The sequence below is a fragment of the Larimichthys crocea genome, chromosome XV, assembly GCF_000972845.2.
Source record: "Larimichthys crocea isolate SSNF chromosome XV, L_crocea_2.0, whole genome shotgun sequence".
Lineage (NCBI taxonomy): Eukaryota > Metazoa > Chordata > Actinopteri > Sciaenidae > Larimichthys > Larimichthys crocea.
The window spans coordinates 2,560,444-2,568,001 of record NC_040025.1 but is presented as its reverse complement, the minus strand read 5'-3'; positions in this window follow the sequence as shown (position 1 = coordinate 2,568,001).

Here is a 7,558-nt window from a genome sequence, read left to right as displayed (position 1 = left end):
TTCTTTTTGAGTAACGTTTGTTCAAAGACTACCGTTCCCAGCTGTTTTAGAAAATAGTTTGCCCTTAATTAAACTATAGATTGTAAATATGTGGCAGTTTGATTTTTGTTGTGGCTGAGAGCTACAGACATGTCGGAGAGATTGGAAAGTATTACCAGACTGCAAGAATCTATCCTTGTCAAAGTTAGATATGCAAGAACAAGACACACTTGAGGCAATCATCACAAAAACCATGGAAAGAGTTAGGATATAAACAGCTGCAGGCCATTAGGTTTGCTTGATAATCACAAACCTTTTGCAAAAATATCAGCAAAACATTTAGAAAGTTGTATCCACTCTGATTCACCTGGATCAGGCAGGCTTTATCCAAGGGCGGCTTTATCCAATAGTATTGAGGAAGCTTCTGTAAATTATGCATATAGACAAAGCTTTTGACTGAATAAAGCGGTCATACCAGTTTTAAACTCTTAGGAGATATAGTTTTGGTCCAAGGTGCAATGGATTAGAGCACTGTATCATGAAACTGTTTCATCAGTTAAGAGTAATGTTCTAATCTCTGCTCCTTCTCAGCTTTACCGCTCCAACAGACGAGGATGTCCCCTCCATTACTGTTTCTCCATTCCACTCTCACTGTAGCTTCAGAGCCATTAGCATGCCCAAAGGGACATAGCAAGTGTTTTAATTAATGGTCATGATTTCAGACAAAATATGTATGTAGTTGATATTTTGTTGCCCTTGTCCAATCCATCACACTCTACACCGAACGTCTTAGAAATGATTCAATCGACTGTCAGTTTCCCAGGCCATAAAATAAAGCAAAGCCTTTAAATCACTGTACATACATTACTGATCCTGGACCAGCATTTTTTTTTTTAAATCAGGAAAGAAGAGGAGATGAACACCGGCAAATAAAATATTTGATCTGAATACACCGTCTTTATTATTTTCTATAAAGGGGGACCTTACAAGCTGGTCTTATCCTGACTTTTTCCTTGTGGGGTGGAAGATGAATCTTTTCCTAACATGACTTGCTTCTTTCTATGTTTTATTGTTCTTGATGCTTTGCATTTAACAATCACATGTGGATACATCTCCTGCTATGGGCATAGTTACAATAAACTTCTTATTACTTGTATCTCTCCCTCTGTGTGTGTGTGTGTGTTTAAACTGGGTTTTGATCATTGATTTTTTTGCAGTGAATACAGACAGGTACTGAGCAGCCTTATACGAGTTTCATTTTGAAACCTTGGTTCCCCGTAAAAAATTGAATATCAGCAGACTGTCAGAGAGGCCTGATGCAAATTTACACACATTTCCTATGTGCCAACATCTACTCTTTAGAGACAAACGGTTTCATTTCACTTGCCTTGATAAATGACTGGAGCATACCATTAGGAGAGATTTGATAAATCACACAAGTCCTGCCGATAAACTTATAGCAACTCAAATCAAGGCAAATAAATCAAAAAACAGGTTAGTGGAAAACATTTTCATAATTTCTACCAAATAATTAAAAAAAAAAAGCTGGATTACAACTTTAACGTTGGTCTCCAGTCTGACATTGACATTTGTTTCAGAGTACAGAGGTTTGTTCTTTTGGTGCTCACAGAATGTGACCAGCTCACATTGTTGAGGTAGAAACATGCAAACCTCCCTGTGGAAATGTTACACTGTTACATTTACAGTATCGACCGGGACAGACTGTGACAGTCTAACATATTATTTAACCTTGACAAGGAAGCTGTGACGTATTGGTACAAGCTGTAGTGTTTAATGTATGTTTTGGAATCTTTGCACTATTGTTCTTGAACTGCTGATTATTCAAATGACTATTTCCACTTGGACCACTGTCAATCCATTTCTGCTTTCCTCAATGAAACATCACTTCATCTTCTGTAGGTGGGGTACAGTGTGGCTACTTGGCCTTTCACCAGCTCCACTCAAAGGTTTTTTCAAAACCCTTTTCAAAAACAGATTTTTTAAGTTTGAAAGGATGCCAGTAAAAGGACAGTGTGCCATTTAAGAGCCTCATAAAAAGCATATCTGATATCTGCAGAACCAAATTCATGGTTTAATTTTATAGCTAAACAAACAAATAGCCTAAAGTAATAATTAATCACAAATATAAACTATTCAAGATATAAATCAACTCAAACAATAAGGTAAGGAAAACTCACAGTGTCAGTGGAACATGAAGGAGCTGAGCCTGCAGGCATGAACTGAGATCTTGGTAAACTCACCTGGAGTCACTCAATCTAATCGGGGGAGTCACGTTGGGTCTAAATTGTGTCTTGGCCCACTGGGAGCAGCATCCCCCGGGCAGCACAGAAGGAATTCACAACAGAGCTCTGCATGAACAAGCACCCACCTGCAGTACAGTACAGTTTATGGTGCCTCCAGTCATTACAGTCCTGCCTGCTGAAATTCTCTAAAATATGAACTTATGCTACATCTTTAAAAATGAGACTAAAACCTTTTTTTTTGGTACTAGCTTTCAGTTTTGAAGGTTTAAAGTGTGTGGTTAACGGTCAAACTTCCTTCATATCTTAATCTCTTTTTATTATAATGCCTTCTTATGTTTTCGTATGTTTATCTTAAATGTTTTTATGTATGTAAAACCTTCTTATCTCATATGTTCTTATCATCCTATGTTTTTATCATGTATGATCTTTGCCTTTTTTTCCTTTTGTTTTCTTTTTTTTTTGAAGCACAGTCCACGTCTGCCACATCAAACGTGCTGTATAAATAAAACTGACTTGACTACTCTTGAATAAGGAAAAACTCAAAATCAAAAATCGCATTGAACAGTGTACATGCAACAGTGTTATCATGTATACAGTGGAAAGTAGAATGACGAAACAAAAACAAAACAACAAAAGAGCTTTACATTTTGAGGAAATATGAATTGTAAGAAGAGTTTCAGGCAATGTAAGATAATAAAGTCTTCGGAGAGAAAAATGTTGAAAAGTGAGATGGAAGAGAAGACACTTCCTTGTCGTCCATTTGTTTAGCTTTTCTAGCTTCGCATTCAGTTGTTGGTCAAGTTCTTAATTTTAAGTTATGTTGTTGTATTGCTTCTCGTGCATCGTTTGTCTGAGTTAGTGTTAACTGCTCTTCAAAAGTGCATAAATTTACTGTTACTACTAATACAGCCAGAGAGGGAGACTGGGAGGCTGGGTTACTTTTTGCCTTTTGCCTTTAGCTGTTCACCCCCACACATTCCTCCCACTGTCTTTGCACTGTGCACTCTGTGTACCCTGTTGTCTTACTTATTAGGTACATTGCATGGGTGTACTGCAAGCAACCAGTACACTATGTCCTGTAGCTGTAAACTATAACCTTGCCTTTAGCAGTATGAACCACAATATCAACTGAGAAAAAAAAGGTATTAAAACTTTTGACATGGAACCGTCTTCAAGAGGCTTAAAGGTCCAGTGTGTATATAATATTCTATTCTATTATAATAACTATTAATGTTTTCTTTAGTGAAAATATGACTCATTATGTTTTTCTTATCCAAGAATGAGCCTTTTGTATCCACATATTGCTACAATATCCCAGAACAGATAAATCAAACTCTTGCTTTAGATAGATCTTTATTGGTTTTACAGTCGAACGTTTCTCCTTTACAGGAGGAAGGTGAAGTGAGGGGGTTACAATCAGGAACTGATACCGTACAATGTGACTAAATCCTACACTACTCCTTTAAGATTAGGAGAGAGCCCCTTTAAAGCCTCATCACCTCATTTTAAACTGAGCTTTAGTGGTGCATATCTCATACAAAATTAAAATAATCACATGACCACAAGCTAATTATTGCCTGTGGTGCCTTCAGGGGGACCCCAAGGCTACGGAGACCTGGGGCAGTTTCACACTTTACCCAGTGGGTAATTCACATTCACCACCTATCGCCATGTCTCCTTGCTCAGTTGAAATCGATTTTTAAAAAGTGCTTTAAAGGATGGATTCACATACATTCCATTTTCCAGTTGCCAGGCCGCAAAATAATACAATACAATTTAGAAATAAAGATGTGATGATAGGCAAAATAGTGGAATACAAAGACAACTTCTAAAATGTTGAAACAGAGAGGGTTTATTGTTTTTGGAAAATGTAACATATTTCAAAAAACTTCAGTCAGGGTCATGTTTACTAGTCTGTTCATCACCTCTTTTTTATCTGGTAACTGAGGAGACCAATGCCTAAAATATTTTCCCATTCTTGTTTGAGAACAGTTCAGGTCTTATTATTGTATTTTGCGTTTCATTAGGCAACAAATATTTTCAATCAATTAAATATGGGGTATTAATAATTTGCACATCGTCACATTTTGTTACTTTTTACATTTTACACAGTGTGCCAGCTTTTGTGGAGATTGGGTTGTATGTCTTAAAACAATTCTTCTCTCCATTCTTGTCGTAAAAATCCATTTTGAACTTTAGTCAAAGCTAATATCAGGCTTCAGCAGCATGATATTATGGTATTTTCCCATTGAGTCTTTTTATATAAAATGTCCTCCCTCCCAGTTTCCCTGGACAGCATTTCCTTGTAGAGGTACGGAGGAAAGAATGTAACAAAAAGAAGGAATTTATTACTGAAAAGACACTGACTGCTGAAGCCTCAAAATAACTTCAGCTGACCTTTAGAAAGTATTTTCACACAGAAAGATAACTGTGGAATTTTCCCCCCTTATACTACAATAGCGTTAAAGGAACTCTTTATGAACACGAGAAATGAACGCAGGGGCCAGTAAATGTTGAGTGTACATATGGGCATGTGAGTGGTGTTTTAAGAAAGACTTGAAATAACACAAACCTATCCTTATTCAGTATGCTTTTGTGTATAAAACAGACCCAGCATAAATATAATTATACTGTTGCTTGAGTGGATCTCTTTGGAAAGCTGTTCTGAGAACTGTGCTAACCTTTTGTAAACTTTTAACCTGCTCTTAGCTTATTGAATTCTAAACGATAATGTGACTCTGATAAGGAGCATTGTGAATAATAGGTGGATATTTCCCCATTCTCAATACATTGCTTGGCAAGAAAACACAGAGCACTGTAATTAAGGCCAGAGTTTATCTGAAAAAGAATGTGACTGTTTCACAGTCAGACCATAAAGATAAATAAATGACCTAAAGTGGTTTGCAGTAAACCGTACCAGACAACATATTATGATAAATCATTAGTTCTTGTGTTTGTCTTGAACCTCACCCATCAGACCTAGATAAGACCTCCGTCCGAGAAAGAGGTGACTGGACCAAAACTTAATGTAGAGTGTTTGTAGTGCAATTTATTAGGGTTATTTTATTAGGGTCATCATCTCACCTATGGAGGCTCACATATAAACAAAGAAATGAAGGATTACACCGATCTTTGTGAAAAAGAGAGTGAAAAAATATCTCATTTACTCCAAAACTCACATATCACCTTAGCATCACCTCTTATTTACGGTAAGTTAAACAGTGACCTTCTCTCAAATCCGGCATCTCACTTGTTGACAGTAAAGAAAAGCGGGCAGACAGGAAGTGTAAACATGCTGAGCACTTGATCCAGGAAACCAGGTCTTCCATGCAACCTTTCAAAAGTCACATAAAGACGTTCACAATGGAAAAAAAAAACTGGTGTGACACTGAGTTGCAGAGAAGCAGGTGGGTGGTGGAGGGTGGAAACACACCTTGAGGAGTCTTGTTTCTTCATCACCTTCCCAGAATCCCTGTATCAAATGTCCACTGTGGACTCATCTAAGCATTGCATCATAAATGTCATGCTTCCCTCTTGTATTGTTATATTATGTCACGTATCCAGGATGTAAATCTAAAATGCTATATAAAATCTATTAATAAAGACATTTACTAATAGTAAATGTTTAACATTTACTAATTTACTACCTCCGAGCAACAGCCTCGGAGGCTGTAAATTAACAGCCTCGGAGGTAGGGCAGGTCGGTGTGTGAATGTGTATGAATGGTTCGCTCTTCAAACTGATGAGCAGTTGACACCTTGCATGGCAGCCAATGCCATCAGTGTATGAATGTGTGTGAATGGGTGAATGAAATACGTACTGTAAAGCGCTTTGAGTGGTTGGAAGACCAGAAAAGAGCTATATAAGTACAGTCCATTTACCATTTACCATTTACATTAGAGATGAGAATTTGAATATACAGTATGTCATCTACTGAAAAGGACATTGAAAATAACTATACAATGCAATGATTCTATACGATTTTTTATTATTGCAAATAACAATCAACATTATGGCAGTTTTTTAATGAAACGTGATAAATAAAAACAATTCTAATATAGTGGTGCCCACAGTAAATGTTTGACTGAGTGGTCAAAGACCTATACAACATAAGAGCATGTGCCTTGTTCCCCTCAACCTGGTGACCTTTGACCTTACGTCAATAACCTCTCTCTTTGCTCTCATATATCCAGTCAAATTCTCTAACTCTCATGCGAACTCATGCGCAAATCATAAGATAAAGAATGTTACCCTCAAGTTGATACTGGAGAAACAGTGAAAGAAGAGCTTAATACATAAGGATGCATCTTTGGGCCATGGTTCATGAAAAGCAGATAAGCAATAATTCTCAACTTATTGTGGAAAAGGCTCATATGTGAAAAAAAAAGAGGTTGTAGTGGCACTAGAGGGAAAGTCACATGTCACATTCATCTTTAGGGCAGTGATTCTCAAACAGGTGTTCATGGTACTCTGCCACCAGGGAGTCTGTAAAAACCTTTCAGATTCATTCATGCATTTGTTCATATGTTAGCAGGGACTGCTAAGGCTCATGCATGAGGCTCATGGGTCATTAATGTTGCAGGTAGGCCTGTTTGGTCAAGGATTGGACAAATTGAGTGACAATGCTATGGAAAAGGTCACAGGATCTGCAAATTTACATCAATATTATTTCCCCTCCTTGTATGATGCATATTATGAGAATCCATCCAATAGTTGTTAGGATATTGTACACAAAATACAGTATATAAATATAAACTATATATAAATATGATGGGGCTAAATAAAAAGTCAGCGGATAACCACCAAAGTCAGTATTATTCATCCTCTGTCTAAAACTACAATTTTTGATAATAATAACCATCATTAGCATAAGCATGATAAAAAAAATGCATGTTCACTTGGAATCATGTGTCCTGATCAGTTCTTGGAAATCTGACCAATCAAAAAACATCATATCAGTGGTGGACAACACGAACTGAACGTTACTGAATATTACACTAAACACAAGGCCGATATTATCAGGCCAGTGTACGCGCACCCCGCTCATTCCAAGTAGCTGCCCCAGGTGTAACAATGTTACCCTATGTGTTTTTATTCTAAAAAATGCAAGAACACAGATTCAGCCCTTGGTGGCTTGGCGAAAATGTTATTTTGCTCTCGAGTAATGGAATAAATGTGGGCCGAGCAGAGAGAGGGTCAACATTGTGTCATTTTATAGCTTCCCTGCTCACATGTAACTCTCCTCAACCTCAGCAGCAGCTTCACCCTACCCTCTGTCCCATAAAATAACTAACCATAGCTCATTGCTCCATCCA